This window comes from Lissotriton vulgaris, chromosome 3_1 (genome assembly GCF_964263255.1).
Source record: "Lissotriton vulgaris chromosome 3_1, aLisVul1.2, whole genome shotgun sequence".
Taxonomy (NCBI): domain Eukaryota; kingdom Metazoa; phylum Chordata; class Amphibia; order Caudata; family Salamandridae; genus Lissotriton; species Lissotriton vulgaris.
This window is the reverse complement of record NC_141689.1, coordinates 2,067,055,161-2,067,078,928: the sequence shown is the minus strand read 5'-3', so window position 1 is coordinate 2,067,078,928 and position 23,768 is coordinate 2,067,055,161.

The window sequence follows — 23,768 nt, the reverse complement described above, 5'->3', positions numbered from 1 at the left end:
GCTTGTAGCGCTCGTACAGCCCCTTTGTCGCTGCAGGGGGACAGCCAGATTGCGTATTCGGTAGGCATCTCTGGGGAATATAACAATGCCCCCGCTTGCTGTTGTAATAAGCAGTGCCAGGCATGTTGCATCGAATTTAAGGAGCCCAAGATCCCGGTTCTGTGGTCCGCCGTCTCAAATATGACAGCTGGAAGGGGTAAAGGGTCCGCAAACAACCTCTCAAGTCTAATGTATGGTATGTTATCTGCACCATGAATCCAACTATGTCCCTGTACACCTTGCGCCGCTCTGTAATACAGCTTTAGGTCAGGTGCACCCAGTCCACCCAGGTGGTATGGCAATGTGAGAACCCTCCATTGAACAGACGCCTTATTGCCCGCCCAAGCTAGTCTCACTAAAGATTTGTTTAGTCTGGCAAAGAAGGAGCGGGAAGTACTATTGGAATGTTTGTAAATAGGAAGAGGAATCTAGGGAGCACCACTATTTTCATGATGGAGATCCTACCAATGAGCGGCAGAGGCAGCCCTATCCAAGTTTCGATGTCGTCCTCTAGTCTAGCTACTGCAGTCCCATAAGTCTCTCGAAAAACAATTTCCGAGTCTGTGTGTAATTTGATACAGAGGTACCTAACCGACTCATCCGACCACAGCAATGGATACTCCATCTCAAATTGTGACGTGGACAGAAACGCTATGGATTTAGTCCAATTGACCTTCAACCCGGAAAGCGCACCATAGTGCACCACTTCACGCAGGACCGGGGAGAGATTGTTTTCAGGGTCTCCTACATAAAGCAGGGTGTCATCCGCGTACGTTGAGACCACGATCTCATTGGTAGGAAATCTGACACCTCTGTGGTGGTGATATTCCCTGAGTGCGCACGTCAAGGGTTCAGCGATGAATGCAGACAACGTCGGTGACAGGGGGCAACCTTGTTGGGTTCCCCTAGCAATGGAAATGGCATCAGTGACCATGTTCCCCAGCCTGATGCGCGCGGAGGGGGCATTATATAACGACCATTTGAAAGAAGACTGGGCCGAGTCCCATTCTGGTCAGCACATGCCGCATAAAGGGAAACTCTAGAGTTGAAAGCCTTCTCCATGTTTAAGAAGACCGCAACAGCCTTCGTATCTTGTCGCAAATGTTGCATTGTGCCGAAGACTGTGCGCAGATTATATGTGGTGTTTCTATCAGGCATGAACACTGCCTGCTCCGGGGCTACTAGTTCCGGGGTCAATAAGGCCAGTCGGTTAGAACAGCTTAGTGTCCACGTTCAGCAAGGAAAGTGGCCTATAACATCTGCATTCTTCCAGTGGCTTCCCCGGTTTGGGAATAGCAACTAAAATCGCTTCCCTCATCATTTGCAGCATCTGTCCCATAACGCATATTTCATCAAATAGCTCGGAAATGTGGGGGAGCAGTAAATTTATGAATGTCTTGTAAAAGTTCATCCCAGGGGCACTACTCGTCCTCATTCCCATCAGTTCTGCAAGGATCTCGTCTTTTTCAATTGGAAGTGAGAGAAACTCTCTGTGCGTGTTGGCAATTTAATGTGGTCCAAATAGTCTAGTATTTCCCCATCCATTTCAGACAGGCGTGAGGCGTACAGGTTTGTATAGTATTGTTTAAATCTATTGGCGATTTCTACTTCATCAGTTAATAGGTCACCCTCTTCCGACCGAATTGCAGTGATTAGAGTCTAGCCACGTTTGGCTTTCAACAAGTTAGCTAGCACAGATCCCATCCTATCTACTTCCCCATACGCGCGCGCCATGGCATATTTGCCCAGGTGCTTCACCTCACTGTGCAATGCCTCCTGATACTCCTCTAACAATTCCTTCATTGTGTCTGTAGTCTCCCCTTCAGTCCCGGATGCCTGACAAGTCTCCAATTCTCCCAACTTGTGCTCCAGAGTCGACAGTCTCTGGCGAATATCATGAAGAACCCCTGAGTGTTTAGCCATGGCCACCCCCCAGATGTATACTTTGAATGCCTCCCAAATTGTTTGGAAGCTATCTATTTACCCTATATTGGTAGAGAAAACTGTTTCTATAGCTTATGGTATTGTTTCTTTAAAGAGAGGATCCAACAGTGAGTCGGGAGGGAAATCCACGTGAATGGAGGAATTGTCTTCTTTGGGGTGGACAAGACCATCAAGAGTGGAGAGTGATCCAACAGTGTGCACGGCAGGACCTGGCATGTGCGAGTCTGGGACATGAGAGAGGTTGATGCAATCCAATAGTCAATACATGTGTGTAGGTTATAGTAGGCAGAGTAGTGTGTGAAACCACTCTCCAGTGGGTGAAGCTCCCTCCATACCTCTGTGAGGCCCTCGCTAATCATACATCTTTCTATAGCTCTGGACGCCGTCGCCGGCCTACGTGCCGGTCCACCTGATCTATATAACCTTGGGTTCATGACCTTGAAGTCAACCCCCCAGAGCAGATGTGCAGCCCCATAACCGCTCACAGCATTAGCCAATGTAGTGAAGAACCCTCGGCAGTCATAGTTAGGGCCATACACGTTAACCAGAAGCAGGTCCAATCCCCTCCCCTGACATCTAGAGATTACGAACCTGCCACCAGCATCTGCCGGTACTCCTCTGGCATGTGTTGTAAAGCCTGCCGCATTGACATTACCCACAAGACCCCTGGGGCGCATCATTGGACTCTGCAGCGGCAGATGCGTCTCCTGTAGGAGGGCAACATCTATATTATGTCTGTTTAAATAGTTCAGCACTTTGCGTAGTTTGCGATGGTCGTTCAGACCCCTCACATTCCATGACAGCGCTCTGAGGGAATCTATAGGTCTCTGATCATTAGCCCCTCTAGTCGTAGCCATCCCTTCTGTTGTGTGTTTCATAGCGTCCTGATTCCTGTGGCTGATATACATGCAGTATTACATACAGCAGCATGACTGACCTCTCCAACCTCAAAAACCAAAACAGTAACCCTACCCTCACCTCCCCTCCCCCCGCCCACAGCAGACCACCTGCAATTCGGTCGCGCAGCATCCCCAATGGAGACTTACCACACCTCCCCCCTCCCTCCCCCAACTTAAGAAACAGTAGTGTGTTTGTCACTAGTGGGCAGAGGTCGCTCTATATACAGTTGTAAACCTGATGTCAGCTGACACCTGTCCTAGCACCCAAACACCGACTTCGAGCATCACACCCTCCACTTAACAGCGTTTTGCAGCAATACTTGACCTTGTACCGCGCCACATCATAGAATTTTCACCATACTAGTGTTGTGTACCTCCATTAGTAGCTCTCATGGCTGATGCTGTGGATGTACCAAGCTCTCTATGTTACCTTCTTATATCAATATACTCAGTCGAAACAAATTGCTGCAGCCCAGAAATATACATTAGGGCGTCAGTAGACATCATCTGCCACAGCATTACCATATTTATAGTCATAACACGTTCCCCCTCCCACTCCCCCATCCCTCAAACTACTCATCGGCCATGTGCATCCAGTCAAGGCTCAGTCCTGTTCATCAAGCAACCCCCCTGCGGCCTCATCCAAGAGCTGCCCTCTTCCGTTGCTCACTGTTCCAGTCTTTAAGTGCCTACTGCAGAGCCTTCGGATCGGTGAAAATATGGGCTTGACCTTGTCTGTTCACCCGCAGCTTAGCCGGGTAAAGCATTGCATAGTCTAGACCCATTTCCCGCAGCTGCCTCTTCATGGAGACAAATTGTCGATGGGCCTCCTGTACTCGAGCATTGAAATCCGGGAACAGAGAAATATTCGATCCTCCATATGAGAGCGTTTGTTTATCCCTTGCCACACTTAGGGCAGCATCTCTGTCCCGGTAATTTAACAGTTTTGCTATGATAGGGTGTGGTGGGGCTCCCGGCGGAGGTCGGGCCCTAAGAAATGATGCGCTCTTTCCACCACAAACATGTTTGAGAACACCTCCGCTCCCTGGAGGTTGATCGGTAGCTACTCAACGAAATGTTCCATGTTGCCTGTTTGTGTCGTCTCTGGCAGGCCCGTGATCCGCAAGTTGCAGCGTCTGTAGCGCTTTATCCTGTAGCACCCGCAGTACCTTTCCGAACTGTTTATGGTCCTAGTCCAATGTTTTCTGAGCCTCTTCTACTTCAGTGAGTCGCCACTCAGACATATCCAGCCACTCCGCGTGCTTATCCAGCCTTTCTCCCTTTCTTTCCATCCGGTAGGAGAGAGCATCCATTTTCATGCCCAGGGAAGAGATGACGCTTTGCAGTCCCTTTTCCATGGATAACAGCAAACATCGGACATCTGGTTCATCTTCCATAGGAGTTGGAGGCCTGTTAGCTGCCTCTGAGGTGGAGTCCAGTGACTTCGAGCGTTTCTGATCAAAAGATAGCTTGGGCTGGGTCCTGTCCGTTCTACCCATTGTCTACATCTATGTGGGGCAGTGGTTCGAAGATCGGTGCGTGCCTCAGCTCTGTCAGTGAGCGGGGAGATACAAGGCCCTGTGGTCCACGCAAGCAGCAATCCGTGGTCTTTTAATCCAGTAGGTGGTACGTAACGTTCACCAGTAATTCCTTCACACCACTATGCGACAGGTCAGAGACCCACTGTAGTGCAGACCGGGCGCGGCGCTATCGGTAGGAATGGTGTCACCTCCACTGAAGTCAGCACCTGCACTTCGCTCACGGCTCGACCAGCCCCGTGCCACACTGACCTCGTCCACCACGACCTGATGTCTCCTTAGGAACGCACCCCAGCACCACACAATCCAGACCCTCACTTCAAACGCCAATCCTCGCCTCACCCCATGGACCTGCCGAGCACTCAATACATGTGTTTTCCTGTGCTGGCCGGTAAATGTGATTCGACTACCCGGCACGTGCAGCAGCTGCTCCACTTGTCTCCAGTACCGTGCTTGCACCACCTGCATATCGATATCTGCAGGAGTAAGGCAACTCCAGCTGAGGGACCCTTCCACTGAGGATTCCACAGCCCAGCCGGGCCTCGTCACTAATGTCCACACGTCCCCGGGTATGCGCCCCTCAGTGCTGTGTCTTTTTGACCCTAGCAGCAGGCACCTACCTCCAAGGTACACAATGAAGCCGCAGGGAGCCCTCTCAATGTATGCCCCTGGGGCAGTGGTCACACACGTCGCCTCTTCCAGCACACAAAATGGCAGCGCCGCATATCTCCCAGACCCTGCTCTTGACTACTGTGCTGTGGGCTGCTACCTTCCTCGCCCGGGCTCCTACATGCAGATGGCCCCCTGCACCTCAATGCAATCGTGGGCAGTCTCGATGGTGCAAGCTACAGCGCCCGCTGCCTCACTCACGTAATGGGAGGGGAGGTTGAATTACTCACTGCGCCCATATGCGGCCCCGTAGCGCTCTCTCTCATGCCGAGGCAGCAGACCGGCACTCCGTCCCGAGTGTCAGGCTCTACTTTCTGGCCTCTTCGGGGCTGTGCTGAATTACCTATAACCTCCCCAATGAACGACCTCAGAGTCTGAAGTAGAAACACAGACCACTAAGTGAGTCCAACCGGGGAGGGAAAGGAAGGGAACAGCAGGGAGGGAGATCTGCAACGACAAACAACAGGTATTTAGAAAACACCTCCGGTAACTTTAAGTGATGACCCACCCGCATGTGCCCCTTTTATTCAAGTTCTTCCAAAAGAGTCTCACTCATACCTGTAAAGGAAAATACTATTGACCATATCCTAGGAGCCCAGGTATGAGGTGGTACCAGTAATTCTACCCAGCTGCAGGGAAAACACAGAAAGGCATACAATGAAACATGAAACCTTAATAAGGATTGTGCGATGCTTTATGAGGACCTACGCACATACCAAAGTTCATGAACAAACACACTTCAATGGGTGAGATGTAATCCTTTTGAATTGGTACCCCTCATGTGTCTCCTGCATAGGGTAAAGATAAACAACGTTGTGGAAACAAAAGGAACAGGATTGCATACAGGGTTAAAGTACTACCAACTCTGTCTTCCAGTGGTGTTATCCACACACCTCTGTCCTTAACACAGTTCGCCTGTTACCAGGAAGTCCGCCTTCGTTTGCAACTAAATGAAAGTAAACGCGGCAGTGTCCCGGTCGTACCAAAGTTGAATGCACTCTGGAAAATCGGGGAAGGCTTCTTAGAAATGAAGCCACAATGTCCACAGAAAAATGCGGCAAAACAAGTCCCCTCTCAGCCGAGAAGAGAAATCAATGGAACAAGGTACCACGCAGGAAACGTGGCTTGACTCCCGAACACGGAGGTTCCAAGATGATACTATAGAAAGTATCACAGCTCCGGAGGTGAAAGACCCGCTTTCTTACCGTAACACCAGGAAAACCAAACCAACAGTAAGGCACTTCACGGCAATGGTAGGAATTATCGGCACCGCCGATTCCGCAAGCTTCTCTTTATTTCCGGGGGTGCGTGCGCACTTCGCGTCACCTGCATGATGTGCCTCCCGGAATGCTGGGAATTGCAGTTCCTTTGCCATCCTGATGTTTACACAAACGCACTGCATGCTAGCGGGTTTTGACACCGAGCGGGACACAACTCTGTCGGTGCCCCCGCAGGTTCGCACAAGTCTTAGCGCGAGTCGGGTTCCCACGATGCAAGGTGCTGGCCTTACTCTGTGGCTCCCCTCCGCACACCCGCAGACACAGCTCCGCCCCTCCCTCACTGCAGGCCAGGGATCAGCAGCCCAGCACTTCCACTGCTGCTCATCACCGTATCTTCGGGTAGGGAGGGACCAGAAGGGTCGGAGTCTGATTTTCTGTATGCCACGACAATCTGACGTACAGGTGTCGGTCCACTTGCCGCTTCCCAGTGGTGGGAGTCCGGATAAATGTAGGGTAATTGGTCGGTGCCCGGGAGCTCAGGGCTCATGCGGACATTTCCGTCTCGAGCCAAGCTCCGGCCCCATATATGTGTACGTTTTAACCAACTTTGCCGTGCAGGTTGATTTTTAACACTTCATTCTTCTCTTACAGTTTTCTGCATGCAGAATGTACAACCCCCTTCACCATTTGTACAGCTTCCAGGTGATCCACAAGTCAGGTGGAAGGTATGTATAGGGCGTTTGAAGTATTTAGGTGCCATGGGGGTTACAAGATTCAGTGCTAAAAGGAAACAATTCATACTAGAGCATAATCTAGGATTCGAGGGGCAAGCTGTTTTAGAACATCTATTGGGGTCGCATGTTTCTTATCAGGGGTAATTCGGAGAAATAATCTGGCCGGTTAACAATTATGACCTGGGTCGTTAGAACATGTCTTTTTATTCTGAGTTTATTTTAACCCTGTTTATTTTAACCTACAATGCACGTGTTTTTATATAAAATTTACTTTTATGGCCAGAAAGAGGCAGAATAAAGTTTTAATTGATTGATTGATTGAGAACATTTATCTCCTCTTGATATAGTTGAGAGAGAAGACAAGTTAAATGAATTCGATCAAGCAGTGAAAATGTTGGCGAAACAGTTTTATGTAGAAAGCAGTCTGGTTGTAGCCAGACACAAGTTTTTTTACAAGAGAGCAAGACAACAATGAAAGCATTGTGTCCTATGTTGCAGCTCTGCACCTTTTTGCTTCAGAGTGTGAGTTTGAACATTTTACTTCACAACTTATTCGTGATCAAATTGTAGTCCATTGTAGGGATAAGAAGTTTCAAGAAAAATTACTTACTCTTAAGAACCCCTCTTTAAAAGAAACCATTACTATTGTCAAAAGTATTGAACTTTCCCAGAAAGCCTTGACGGAGCTTAAACCAGAGAATTATAGTATTAGTGTAGTGAAGGAGCGTAATGATCTAGGCACAGGGGGATAAAGACGGGAGCAGGTAGGTTCCTATCAAACCGGAAAAGAAAAGATCTTATTCAAAGAATGTGTGTACAAAATGTGGGTTTCCTTCTCATTTTCCAAATCACTGGGTGTGTCCTGTCAGGAATGTCTCTTGTCGCAAGTGTGGTAAACAAGGGCATTTTGCCAAAGTGTGTGAGTTCCGTGGTAGTGCCAATGTTGTGTATTCTGAAGAAGAGTGATCTTGTTAGTGAGGTTGTGAGCTTGTTAACTGATGTGATTATGGTTGTCAAGGATGACTCTGAGAATTGCGTTGATCCTGTGGTTGATGTGTTGGTGGATGGTAAGTCTGTCCAATTGTTGGTGGATTCCGGAGAATGCATGACTATGGTTACCGAAGAGTTATTTGAGAGCATTTGGGGGAACAAACCACTCAATCCACCAGACAGAAGTCCTGTTTCCTATGAAGGAAGGAAGATTAATGTAAAGTTTTTTTAAACTACACTTGTTTTCAAGGGCAGGCATGTCCAAGGGAAGGTCTATGTGGCAAAGAAAGGACTCAATATTCTTGGCTAGTATCATCAGGGGTTGTTTGGCATGACACTGGGACCTGGTACGGCAGAGCAAGACTCGATGGTGGATGATTCTTCTGAAGGTGTGAGTTTGGTTGCCTGGTCCAACAAATTTGTGGCCTTTTTTTAAGACAAATTGGGATGTGTTAAAGGTTTCAAGCACTTTATCAAAGTTAAGGAGCATGCTGTCCTGGTTAAGCACAAATTACGGAGAGTGCTGTTTAGTATCAGAGATGATTTGTTGGCTGTACTCAAAGGGATGTGTGAGTCGGGGGTCATTGAACCAATTGAGTCCTCCCTTTGGTTGTCTCCCTTGGTGGTTGCACATAAGACGAATGGGAGTCTAAGAGTTTGCACTGACTTGCGCTGTCTGAACAAGGAGATCTGGGTGGACTCCTACCCTCTCCCATGTATTGATGATATTCTTTCAAAGTTGGCTGGTGCTAGGTACTTTTCGAAAATAGATCTTGCCTCGGCTTTCCATCAAGTGGAGTTGGATCCCACTTGTAAACATTTGACTGCTTTTGTGTCATCTGTCGGTACTTTTCAGTTCAGAAAGATGCCGTTTGGCTTAGCTTTGGCAGCCTCAGGTTTTCAACGGGTTATGGAGAAAGTTTTGGAAGGTGTTACAGATATGGTGGTGTTCCAAGATGACATTTGGTGGCTGGAAAGTGTAGGGAGTCACATGACAAGAATATTTCTGTGGTGTTGGACAGATTGCAGGGGAAAGGAATCGTGGCAAACAAACTCAAGCGTGTTTTTGGTGTAGAATTCATTGAGTATTTGGGGCATCGGGTTTCTGGTGATTGTATTGTACCAAGAGATGGTCTTATGGAGGCCATTGCCAATGCTCCTTGCCCCACTTCCAAAGAACAAGTCTCTTCATTTTTGGGTGTTTGTGAATTGTACACAAAATGTATCTCTAATTTTGCTGCTAGGACTGGGCATTTGAGAGGCCTGCTCAAGAGAGAAGCCACTTTTATCTGGGATGATTTTTGTCAAAGTGAGTTTATTCGCATCAAAAATGAACTGGGGTCATCCACAATTTTTACACCTTTTGATCCCCTCTATCAGTGTACTGTGTCAGTGGATGCCAGTTTGAATGATTTGGGCGGTATGATTTCTCAGGTCAAACAGGAGAAGGAACACACTGTGGGTTTTGCCTTTCGAGCGTTACGTCCTAGTGAAAAAAATGACTCGGTCATTGAGAGAGTTTCTAGCGTGTTATTGGGCTGCCAAAAGATTCAACTGTTTTTTGTGGGGTAAAAACTTTGGACTACTCCCCGACCACAAACCAATCATTCCCATTATCGAGGGTAATATTGTCAAAGATGACACTCCGAGACTTGCAAGGTTAAGTTCCACATTGTTACATTATAACTTTGATGTTGTGCACATACCTGGCGGATAAAACACAAGGGCAGATTTTCTCTCAAGGTCTCCTTTACCATTGAGAAAATAAGAACTTGGTGATGATGATGCTGACAAAGAATGTCTCATTGCTGCAGTGGATGCTTACAGTGTGGGCTGTTTCACTGAACGTGTGTGGTTCTGTGAGATGGAGTCCGACTTTGTACTCAAGAGAGTAAAGAGGTTCATTGTGTCCAGGTGGCCCAATGAAAAACATTTGAATGGTGACCTTCATCCTTTTGCTAAAATTGTAGGTGGTGAAATGGTCATGTGGGGGGATAAATGTATTTCTCCTGAGTTGTTGAGAGCTCGCATCATCGACTACGGTCATGAATGACATCTTTGACAGATGGATACAAAAAGGAGGATTTGCTGTGTATACGGGTGGCCTTCCATGAACCACCAAATAAATTATATTGCGGAAGGATGTGTGACATGCTGTACCAATGACAAGGTCATAAAGTTTGCTGCTCTTCCTGTTTAAGAGGTGGAAGTTCCCAATGCCCTTGGTTGAAGTTAGCTATTGATTTTGTGGGTCCTTTCAATGATTTGCCTAACAGATACAAATATGCCTTGGTCATCAAGTTTCTTCATTGTCTTTTGGCCAGAGAGGGTTTCTCTAAAGAGATTGTATCTGACAACGGGGTACAATTTACATCCAAAGAGAAATCAATGTTTTAAGTCAGTCTGGCATTTCACATCGCTGTGTGGCTTTGTATCACCCACAGGCCAATGGTTTCATTGAGCGCACCAACCTTATTCTTGTTCAGTATGTTCAGTTGGCTGTTTCATCAAGGATTGATATCAAAGAAGAGGTTCAGGGCATGTTTTGGGCACATTGCACAACTCCGAGTCCCATCACGAGTTCCACTCCTTTTGTACTTCTTTGGGGTAGGGTGGCCTCTTTTTACATGTGCCCCGCTTGGATGAATAAATGGGATTTACTGTCAAAGGGTGGGGATACTCAGGCTGATGTTGGGATGTATTCGCAATCTGTGGTCCTAGATGTGGTTGGTTTTAAGTTTAGTGTGTGTGTGTGGGAGACTGGGTGAGAATTAAGTCTGTACTTAATATTTCCAAGAGTCTGTCAAAATTCGATCATCCTGTTAAAGTGGATGCCACTTCACGCTTTACTGTGAGGGTCAACGGGAAGAATTGGTGGAACCTGTCTAGAATTTAAAAGATTCCCAGGAGGGTGGTGCTGCAGTTAGGTCCAGAGTAGGGGGTTAATGTTTTTTGTTCTAGGCAAGATCAGAAAGGGAGCTTTCCCCAACCTTCCCAGCCTACAATGTCTTCACTAAAATATGTCACCCCACGCAAGAGTGGTAGGAGAAGTGTTCCGCCGAATCGTTTGAATCTAATGTTCTTTGTCATTTGCAAATGTACCTGTGGATTTATTGTCCATTATTTTTCATGGCTGCTTCCGCTTTCAGTTGTTTTTCCTAAGGTGTTCTATTTTTGTCTTTATTATTGCATACATTTTGTTGTTCTTGTTTCAATTTTAATTTCTTTTGTTTTTGTTTCATGGGAAGAAAGGAGATGTTGTAGTATTCTTTACTCAGCTTGTTAATTCCATACCCTGTACCATTATGATGTCACTGTCATGGTGATAGAATGTGTTGGTTTAAATCCCAGGAGCCTGTTTTTTCCTGGAAGCTATGGGGATGAACAGTCATCAAACTGCTCTTACAGTTACCTGGGCCAGTGCAATCACTACAGTAAGATTGGCGGCTAGATTTTTTCCATTAACTGGATACTTCACAGGATAAATCTGACAACCCAGTCGCCACCTGCTCAGAACATTTCTGGAATTAACAAGGCTCCATCTGAACAAGAAGTCCCTGCTGAAAGAAGAAGTCTGGCTTCTGACTCTGGAAGAAGGAGACTCGCTCACAAGCTTACAAGCTCAAGGACTCCCAAATCCTGCATAACTCCTGGCTCAGGAGCGATCTGGTGCCAGCATGCCTGCCCTGAAGGTATAGGGGCTGCAGGACTGACCATAAGAATTCTTCCCAGAAGTTAGAGACTTAGGGCCAGATGTAGGTAATTTCTATTTACCGATTCCTAAATACCAAATTTTACCGATTCTATATTTAAGAATCGGTAAATAGAATGTAGGTAATAAATCAGTAAATTTTACCGATTCGGTAATATCTGTTATTACCGATTCGGTATTTACCGAATCGGTAATAAGGAATACCTTCCCATTCATTCCTATAGAATCGTGCATGTGTGCACATGTGTCGCACATACATGCCCTAAGGGCATGTATGTCTGCCACATGACACTTTTAAAAAAGCACAAAATTGATTTTTTAAAGGTATTCGGTATTTACCACCAACTTGTAGTTGGTGGTAAATAACGAAACCTTAAACCAAAAATGTACTCACTTGCGTGCTCCCTACATAGGATTTAAGGATTCAGTAATTTACCGATTCCTTAAATTAAGGAATCAGTATTTTACTGAACCCTTAAAATAACGAATCGGTAAATTACCGAATCCTTAAATCCAGCCTCCTACATCGCAGAGGGCTAAATACCGGTCAGTAACTGGACATTTACCGATTTTCGGCCGTTACCGACCAGTATTAGCCCACCTACATATGGCCCTAAGAGCCTTATTCAGAGTTTGGCAGACTGATCACTCTGACACAAAAGTAACGGATGTTACGTCCATTGTATTCCAAGCGCATTTCATCCTATATCAATTATATAAGGGGGCAAGATATCAGTCACGTTTGTGACAAAGTAGACCATCTGCTAAACTCTAAGTCAGACCTCAAGTCCGAAGGTAAAACCTTCGACTGGAACAGCCCACAATTCGAATGAGTTGAAGAAGTATCGCGGTTGGCTTGAAATTGCGCCTAGATGCTGGTGTGCCGTCACCTGTTGGTTATCCACACCACTTCACTTTTTCTAGTTGCTTTCTGTCTTAATAATTTCCCAAAATAATGTTGCTGTTCCCTGTAACCTATTTTGGTGATTGTAGTGTCTTTTTACTTATTATGTTTTTATATGTTTTCCTACATTGGCTTGGAATGGTATTGTGCTGTGTTCTTTACTTTAAAATTGTTGGTACTCCTTGAACATAGCAAATCACTCTCGGAGGACTGCCTGCTGCTTGTGCCATAGCTACCTGGGGTTGAACAGAGGTTCTCCCAGAACTGTAATGTGGCCTAATCGGCTTGGATTTATTGAGTTGGTAAGGGTGCCTCCTAAAAAAATTAATAATCCCATTTAGGACAGTAATTTTAAGTGCGCTTTGGATTTTAGGATGGTAGCAGCTTACTGTTATTATTGTTTGGCATGAGTTGCATAACTAAGCCATTTAGGCAGGGGAGGAGTTTCTTCCAGCATGACATTTGTTGACGGGTGGGACAGACAGGTGTGCAGCCAACATTATTCTAAGTGGTCTGGCTTCATCAGAGGTTCAGAGTTTTGTTAAAAGTAGTGGCATCATGAGACAAATAGCACAATGAGCTAAGTATATTGTTTTGAAGGTGATGCATCAACCCACATACATCTTGTATAGACACTCAAAAAATTTTAAAAAGTGGGACCTGAAATTAAGGGTAATGGTTTTTCTGGCAGTTATGATCTAGGTTCTCTATGAATGTCTGAAGTATATAATGTTGGCATAGTCTAGGTAGTAGACTTCTAAATACTTTTAGAAGAATCCTAGGTAAGGGAATATTTATTTAGAAATGTCATCATATAAAAGGATCACTTTGTAACTTGGTATACTTAAAGAAATCATTTGGACTTGTACACACACGCAGAAGGTGGGGCTGAATCAGAGGCCGCAGGAACAGCAACAGCGTGTCTCTGTTTTCGGGCCAGAGCCCGATCAGCCCATTTAATCTGCAAATCCGCTGACAACCGCTCACCGAGACTGAGACCGAATTTCCAGACAAAGTGAGGCCTCGACTGGTGACTGGTGACCTACAGAGGTCCGTGGGACGATTCTGCCTCTCCTGCGAGTGCGTCCTCATTCAGATGGCGGCCGCGGACAGTGTGCCCTAGGCTGACGCAGAGGCAGCCCGGTTAGTTCTGGGTGCGGCCGACATCGGCCTTGAGGGCTCACTCACCAACAGTAAATAACTACTGCTAATTCCTCTGCCACCAATGCTGTGCTCCTGCTGTGCTCTCTGCTAGCCTCTCTGCTAGCCTTTCGCTAGCACCCCGCCCCTACTGCCTATCTCAGGTCTCAATCGCTTCTGAGACTGAGCTCTCCATTGGGGCAGGTGCCCTTTCTTACGGGGCGCCCAAAGGAAAGGCAAAGAGTATCAAGCCAAGGATCAGAAAGGCCGTGGGTATTGATATTTGATTCCTGGATATTGCACCTGGATACTTTAGGATATCCTTGGACAGCAAGACCAGGTTCTAGGACTCCCTCGAAACAACACAGAACTTGAGGAGGTGGAAGGTAGGCGAGAGCAGCGCTATTGAATTGGACCTACCACTCAACGAGTGCCTGTAACAGGAGGAGGGTTTTGACTAAGTTCTACATATTGCGGGTTCCCCCCTCAGTCGTCTATTCATCTGACCTCTCCCCGCGCCACCCCGACAGAATCAGCCCATTGCGCCTATAACACAGTCAACCCGATAAACCCGGTGGCCCAGTTCAACAGCTCCAAGGCCCTCTTACGGTTACCAGATAACGTAGCAGAGGCAGTTAGCTCCCTTCCATTAACAGCGGAACCAGTTGCCCACTTGACAGCTTGCTCAATTTCAACAACAGTGGAACCAGTCCCCCATCTTGGTGATCCCCATCTGAAGTGGAAATATGGCCACTAATGACAATACTGATATAAGTACTGATGCCAATGCAACTGCAAACTCTGTAAAAAAACTTCAGATGCAAGCAAGCCCTTCTCAGGACATCCTAAACTCTCACATTGGAAGAGCCTTTCCTCTCTAGAAGAGCAAAGAAGGAACAGAAAAAACGTTCCAAAAACAGCGCCTTCAAAAAGGGCACCTGGGGATATTGGGTCTATGTTCCAGAACGGGCCCAGCCAAACAACAAGAAAAGCCAGCTAAAGTATTTCCAATTTTGTATCATAGTTCTAAAGCAAGCAAAAACATCAGTATAATAAAATCAATAGCAGATGATCTAGGGGCCTGCGAGCAAGAAAAGCAATAGTCTTCCAAACTAGGAACAACACAGGGAACCCAAAGAATGCCAATCAACAACAAAACAGACAGTGGCAACTCATGTGACCTGGCGCTGATTTCCCTCCACACTAAGTCCCTCTGGAGAAATGACATTAGAGCAACAGTCCAGGTCGGGAAAACTGATTACCAATGTAGAAAGCCTGACCCCACTTCATGGAGCCCCCGCCAGAGCAATCTTCCCTTTCGCTGGTTCACTTAGGACGTACAACCAAATTGAAAATCCACAGGGCGCTCCCATGGGAACCAAGAATGATCAAGCGAAACAGGAAGAACAGGTGCAGGATAACTAGAAAATGGGGAGTAAGATCTCTAGGGACTCAACAAGAACCACTTCACAGAGCATAGTCTCCGATAATGAAGGCATATTGAATTCATCACAAGTTAGTAACTCTTGAAAGGTGAATAAGGATACATGGGAGATCGGTCGCAGCTCCCTGCAACACAAACAAGGGAGGGTTAATTACAATCAAGTGCCCAGGGTCACCGCACCCTATGACATTAATCATACAGGCCAGTCAGAAAGAGAAAGTTCAGCACCCCCAAAGCAGCACCTACGAGAGCCAATACATCACAGCATCAAAGGAGCTGGGCGGATGGGGGAAGACAAGACTATGGCCGGCCTAGCATTTACCCCCCACTACACTTCGAAAGGGCCAGCGGATATCCTGAACAGAGGTAACCTTTTAAGATTATTCAAACACATACCAACACTGAATCATCTTACCACTGCAGAACTTCAATCAGTAAAATATGCCCACATCCCGGGCTCAAGAATACCGACATCCACTATAACCAACCGGGACTCAGTAACAACCCGAGACGCCATCCTCAAAGAGGCTCCAATCTTTGAGGATTGGAGAATTGAGTTAGAGCCCATCCGGCCTCGGAAATACCCACATGTTTTAACTAAAGCCTACAGATCTCCCCCTAAAGGAAGCATACTGAAGGGAGCCTGGGGAGTCACCCATGAATGGCTAGTGGGGTCCACAATGGAATCTAATCCCCTAATGGTCCATTGCGGCTCTACGCACCGGACCATCAGGTGACAAAGCACATACCCAGGAGGGGATCATCCCAGCAGCGACCGCCCAGGGCTATCAATTTTGATCTTGTTTCTTAGCACAATGGAATCTTTTTCCTTCATACTATCCCTACACCCTTAGACTCCAGCATCAAAATATAAACTTTCACATGTAAGCTGGAATGTGGCAGGGCTGTCCTCAATGTTACGATTGAAACAGTAACTTCCTATGTCTTCAGGAGACATGATCACTGAATCCTATGATAATATATGGATTCTATGAAATCTTTCAACCGGCCACGCAAACAAGCCTTTTTTGAGTGTCCCTCCGGGGCCTCTAGTTTTTTCTAAAGCACAGAGATACAGTGTCAACTTCCATACCCATGCAAGACAACTGTGACTTACAAGCTTTATCAATAGAAGGCCTAAAATGTGGCCAGAAGACCTTCTCCTTGCTCCTCATCAATTATTATTTGAACCCTTGCAAATCTTCTAAAGCATGTGCTATGGGGTCCCTGTGCACAAGTATAAAAGAAATTATTGAAAACTACCTAACCCATGAAATTGTGTTAGCAGGGGACTTCGACACCATGGGGCCGATTCACAGAACTAATCTGAGACAAAATCCTAAACTTACTACTTTTGGTATTCACAGAAGGCGCTTTCGATTTTTGGTATTCACAGAATGCACTTACGACTCCTAATTTTACGTCCACACTAGGGCTGGAATTTCCGCACCCGGACCATACTCTCCAGCTAGGGCCGTACTCTCCAGCTCGAGCCGTGGTCGGATAAAGTGTAATCTATGGGTCAGATTGCAATTTTTACAAAAAGGAACATTAGGAGTGTGTGATAAATGGTAGAGGAAGTCATGGAAAGCAATTTGGGCAGGGAAAAGGGTACGGCCAGACACTACATCATAACAAAAAGGTGATCCCGGATTACTTTAAAGGGAAGTCAGCAGGAACGCTAGACAAGACCAGATCAAAGTAACACTCTCACTTACCTTCTCAATGATATGACAGAAGTCGGTCGGAGTATTCAGTATTATGATAGACCTTCGGCCGTGCCCAGGTGGAATGATATGAGACTGGAGTCTTCCAACAAATATTACTCGTCAAAAGGCTCCTACAAATTTGGACTAAATTGCATTGCAGAGGCACTTTACCGGGGATTTCTTTGCAAGGATGGAGCACGAGGAATTTAAAGGGAGTGGGAGGAAAGTAAGACAAAGAAATTTGAGAGGCAGTTGGGTGATTGGGGCTGGTCGCAGAGCACAAGACAAATGTAAACACTAAAATAAGCTTTGAGTCAAATGAAAGCACTTAGTAATTACACTTTATTAAACTTTTGATCCTTACGTTTGGGCAGGTTCTGGACTATGGCTTTCCTTTTTATAATGTTTTTAATTTGTACTACTTTTATTAGGCCCTCGTACTATCTCGCCTGGACTATGGGAATGCCCTCTATATGGGAGCCCCATCCTTTGTCACCCAGAAGCTCCAAGTCGCCCAAAACAGTGCGGCCCGGCTGCTTTACAATCTCCCTCGCTGGCAGTCAGCAAGGAATGCCCTAAGGGAACTTCATTGGCTCCCTATAGCGGCCAGAGTTCAATTCAAGGCCATGTGTATTCTACACAAAACCTTCTATCGCCAAGGCCCTGCAATCTTACAGCCCCTGGTTACTCCCTATGTTCCACCCCGTGCCCTCCGATCCGGTACCCTCCAATTGGCTACCTTGACCAGAATCAAGAAAGCCCGCTGGGGAGGCCGCTCTTTTTCACACACTGCGGCTAAACTTTGGAATACTCTTCCTTTACCCCTGCGAGAAACCACTAATCATCTCGCCTTCAGGAAAGCTTTGAAAACTCACTTATATGCTAAACTCTGCTGATCTGCCCGAGCCTGCGTTAACTAAGCTTTCAGTCACAAGCGCTACGAGGCCTCCGGGTAGATAGCGCTATATAAGTGCAGTTTTCATTCATTCATTCATTCATTACTGTATTGCAATGGTTTTAATTAACTTATGTAGGTAAAGAAATTAATTCCTAATTCCAGAGGTTTGAATCTATGATCATGCATAGATATCTCACTTACATTGATGAGTTTTCAGGTGGGTCAAACTCTTTTTTCCAAATGGTGGATGGGTGGTAAGTGAATAAAAGCTAATAACTCAGTTTTTGATGTGTTTAGTTTTAGATGGTTTGTTGCATTCATTGATCTGTAAGTAGGACTCATTGGCTGATGGCACAGGAATGTAAGTTGGTAGGGCTTTGGAATTAAGTTCTCAATTGTGCGCCAACCATTCATTGTATCAGTTCAGTCTGAAGGAAGAGATCAACTCCAGTAGTGTTCTGAGGTCAAAATATTATTCTAGGGCACTGACAAACAGTAAGGTACATCTTGTCCTGAAGAGACTGTACTGTAGAGGAGAATCTGCAAATGCTGTTTATAATTGGGCAAAAGTTTTAGGTAGTAGCTGGGGGGACTTTGTATATCTAAGACTGTGTGTGAAGATGGCTACGGCACGTTATTTCGCATTTAACTCTTGATTCAGTACGTGGTATTTTGCCTTCTGCACCGAGTTGTCCTCTGAAAAAAGAGAATTTAAGTGCAGAAGTGGTGTTTTCAGCAAATTCTTCATGTTTCAGAATTTACTGCATGCTTTTCTCTCAGTAAATACTTCAGGTCTGACCTGCTGAAATCTGTAACGGAAAAATTGCAGGGAAATGGTGTTTACTAAAATTGGCATAATTCTGAGCTCTGCGCACACAGGAGCCTGTGCACACATTTAAATTTAATCGCCCACCTGCAATCAAGGCAAAGCTTGTAATAGAATGCAAAAAATGATTAAATATCCATGCTGTAACGATACTCCCTCAAGTGGTTTTAGCGCACTATTGAACTTGTAGAATTGAGGTGAAATGAGGACTGAAAGATAACATAAACTTCAGTGGCAGCATTGCTCATTGAAAAAACGGAATGTCTGCTTTTATGATAAAAGGAGACATTGATCCCTAATGTCAAAAATAGTAATGTGCCTAGTGTGTCTTAAAAATCGACAGTTCAATATAAAAATGGAACTATCGATTGCGCTGCTTTGACATTCTGCAACTTTAGCAGAATCAACCTTTAAAAAGATACTGGATTGCATTGTCTTTCTTGAGTCTTCAAGCTAACGCGATTTGTTCAGCTAAACCATTTGTTTCATTGGAAACCTTAACAGAATATGACAAGGTCAAAATGGCATACACATTTTCACATTCTTGTCAGGGCTAAAAGGCAGTACCGGAGTTTGTGCTACCACATGTCTCATCTGATGTGGCTGATATGGTTATGCTTGCGCATTTTACAGAAATGCAAATAGCCTACATTTCAAGACAGCTTACAAAACCATGATAGGAAACGCTAATATTTCCAGACACGTTTCTATGCTGTATTGCTAAGAACGCTCAAAGGCAAATATTTAGTAAATATTATGGTAAATATGTAATCCAAGCCCCATACTTAGTAGATCGTTGCTGATATGCAGTGACATAGCGTCAGATATAAAAAATATATAGAGTCCCGTGAAGATAAAACAAACTTTGGAATGTTATGCGTGTTTGTAAAGCGCACTATCACCTGCACAGGTATCGTGCAGCTGAATAGGTGTGTGTGCCTAGCCCTACCTATGGTAGGCTGGTTAATTGAAAAGCTAGGTCTTCAACTTCTTGGAGCATTCAAGAAGAGAGGAGGAGGCTCTGATGTGGAGAGGAAGGTCGTCCCACCCTTTAGGGGCAATGTAAGAGAATGCACGCTCTCCTTATCTAGTTATGTGTATGTGTGGGATGTTGGTGAGTGGGAGTCCTACAGAGAGGAGATGTCTGGATGGATGGTGGAAGGAGATGTGACTGTTTAGGTAAGTAGGACCGAGTTATGGAGTGCCTTGAATGTGTGTGTGTGTGTTTGGAGTTTGAACTGAGAGCGTTTGTGTATTGGAAGCCTGAGTGGTGTTCTGAGGTGTGGTGTAATGTGAGTTTTGTGTGGGAGTTTGAGGATGAGCTTTGCGGCCAAATTGTGGATAGTCTTTAGCCTTCTAGTGTGTTGCTTGGTGATCCCAGCGTAGAGGGTGTTTCATTATCCATCTTGCTGGTGATGAGGGCGTCAGTGACAACTTTTCTTCTTGTGAATAAATATAGAGATAAATAATGAAGCATTTACACTCCACTCAATCACTCTTCCTCCTTGAAGCAGATTTTTGTTAGATCAAACTAATTTCTCCTGGGCTCACATTGATATGTTTCTGTAATACATGTAGCAGTAAACAATTTGACATAATTCTTGAAATTCTTGATGCTATTCTGCCATTTTGAAAATGGATATTCACTATTCAGTATCTGCTCTTTACCATCTTCAATTCCCCTCCTAGTGCTCAGACTCTTTAACCCTTTCGATGCTGATGACGAGCTGGGCTCGTCATGGTGCACAGTGGTCGTGTGCTGATGACGAGCCCAGCTCGTCATAGAATAAGGAAAATAGCAATTTCCAGCACAGGAGGGGAATTGCCTTAGCAGCGAAGGTGTTAAACATGTCTTTACTGATTACTACTGAAGAGTGTGACAACGCAGCCTGCATTGTAGTCTTTGTGTACCAACATAACCATATCTGGTCAGAATGGACATACTACAGAGGCCAACATGCGGTTCATATGTTCATACATATCAACACTGTACTAAAAATAATTTTCCCAAAATCATGCACATTCTCCACTGCTACACCCGCACAAGTTGAATTCTCACTCACATCAACCCCTACACACATGCCTGCGAGTTGCAACCCACACAAGACAAAGGAGTCAATCCATTGATTACATTCAAAACACACAAAATATATATTTTTTTACAATCAGCACCCATTTGTCCTTCAGCCTGGACTTTAGTGCATTGAAGCGTATATGGTAGAGTAGCTGCAACTATTATTATAAGAAAAACTGCCAACAAGCAAGAAGTAGCACAGAAGAGCTACATTTAGTATCACTACCTCCTGATTACCATACTGTGCAAAGGTAAATGGTACTATAGCTTCATGGCCTAGGCATGATGGGGAACAAAGTATTTTAAAAATAATTGGGAAAAGCAGGCAAGACAGCGCCCCAGGCCCAAATGGCGTTCCGCAAGCCATCTATAAGACTGACCCGCAGTATTGGGCTAGCAAGTTCAGCTCACTGTTCCGAACAGTAACCAACACAGGCAGTATTCCTGAGAGCTGGAGGGGAGCTATTATATCCCCGATCTATAAAGGTGGCGAGCGCAAGGATCCTAACAACTATCGCCTGATTGCTCTCCTCGACGCAGAATCAAAATATTATGCATCACTGATACTTGCGGACCTGGCTGAATGGTCAGAAATGAACAGCAAAATACCATTGAACCAAACCGGCTTCCAGCGCGGCATGGGAACAACGACGAACGCCATGGCCCTATACCTTATTGCTGAGAAAAGTCTACAGAACTCCCACGATCTTCATACCTGTTTCGTAGACTTTAAAGCGGCATTTGACCGCGTCAACAGGCAAATGCTTTGGGCGAAATTAAAGCACCAGGGCCTACCGGACTCAATTCTCTCGCCCATTATTAACCTTTACACTGAAACCTGGAAGATCTACACCGTTGACGGACTAAAGCAAGGATGCGTCTTGGCCCCACGCCTAATTAATTTATTTATGAGCGACCTGGCAGAAAGTCTGGACAAGGTTAACGTACATCCTCCCAAGTTAGGCACCCTTCGCCTAACGCACTTATCGTATGCGGACGACGTGGTACTCCTGAGCCAGACAAGAATCGGCCTCCAACCTCTGTTAGACGACTTGTCCGCCTACACAAAAAGGAACCTGTTAACCATAAACATTAAGAAAACAAAGACAATGCTCATATCACGCCGACGCAAAAATCCGCCAATTTTTCAAATAAACAACGACCAGCTGGAATCAGTCAATGACTATAAATATCTGGGGGTACACCTAGACAAGCATTTAAATTTCCTGGTGCACTTCAAAGCCATGGAAAGAAAGGGGGCAGCATTATTACATGCCTTCACCAACTTGGCAGCTGAGCTAAAGGGCCCTCTTGTCTCCCCCCTGCTAATTGTAATGAAAGCCAAATTACTGCCTACAATAGCATACAGGAGCATGTTGCACCATGGGAAAAGCGCCACCCTCCTGGAGAAAATACAAACTAAAGTCTACAAGCAGGTCTTCTTCTTACCGAATAATTCTTCCCCAGCACAAGTCAGACTTGAATTTGGTCTACAATTCCAAGTCTTACTCAAAAAATATGAGGCCATTAAATTTTGGTACTACGTCTGGAGGAACAAGGAGAATAAAATGAATGATGCACTTTGGGGAGCGATCCAGACAAGCCCGAACTCTAAGTACTCAAAATATTTAAAGCTCTCACTGGAGGAAACTGAGCTCGGAGCATTGTGGGAAACAAAACTCCCAGCCCCTTTATTTAACCAGGTAGTCAAAAGGACTGCCAAGAAGCACTCGTTCCTCAACGACAAAATAATTTTCAGTACCCGGTCCCACGCCTGGATGACTATTAAATCGTACACAAAGCCAGCGCCAGCCCCTTATCTAGATACGGCATTCTCGTTGAACCTTAAACGTAAATTCCTCCATTTAAGGCTGGGCATTTTACCCACACGACTAGACCAACCTAGATGGAGACCACAAGTAACACCTGAATGTGATCTCTGCGGTGCAGGTAACCAAGACTTTCCACACATAATCTGCATCTGCCCAGCTATGTACTATGGACGGCAGCACTGGCTCAAGGACAAACTCAACGAGCTAGGAGTCCGTACCTGCCGGTCCGCGATAGTCCAAGCCTTACGCTCAGCGGACGCCCAACTGATCTGTAGACTAATAAAATTCCTGGACAGCTTCGCGGAGAAAACAAGGCAAGCTGCTGCTTACCAGACCCCCATCGAACATTAAGATCATTGTTGATAGATAAATCTGTATCGCACCAAATCCTGCTATGACTGGCCGGACTCCTTGTATCTCAAACTTTTTATAATGTAAACTTTTCTTTTAACTCCTTTCCTTTTCCTATTTATTTCCTTGCTAATATTTTAAGAATTCTGTTTTAAATGCTGTACCATACCATACATTGTAATGGTTTTAATTAACCGAACAATAAAGAAATGTACTTACTCCTTATTATCATACCATACTTACCTTTACACTACAAGGCCACACAACGCAAAAAAAGTGGTTTCATAGAGTTCAACCACTGCAAAGCTGTACAATGGCTAGGGTAAAATGATATGCCAAAGGGAACTGTTAGGCATCCCAAGCAAACAATGTTGAAAGTCGGAGCCACTCTGTCACAACAAAAGGGAACGAATACTAAGGAAAGAGATGGGCCATCATCAACACCGACCTTTCTTCACAGGATGCTCATCCCAAAACACTGGCAGTACATATCATGATCAAATCAAAAGTAAAAGCCACACAAACAGGGAACACTCCTGCAGCCATTTCACATCCTACACAGGTTCAGTGAACTCAAACTCCAGGCCATCATCCAGCTTGAGATACTCCTACCCACCCCTGCATTCCAGAAAGATCAAATATTATTGGGCACCTGACTTGCCACACATACAAGAAAAGCATACCATGAATCTAGGAGTGAACTGCTCCAAACATAAGTCCTGGACAGTTGGTTGAAACATCATGAAAGCCTCAACCTTTCTGCAGACAGCAGGCAGCAGTAATAATTCCAGCTGTCAGTACCATACATCTCCAATACCGATTCTATGTCCCTCCACACACAGGAC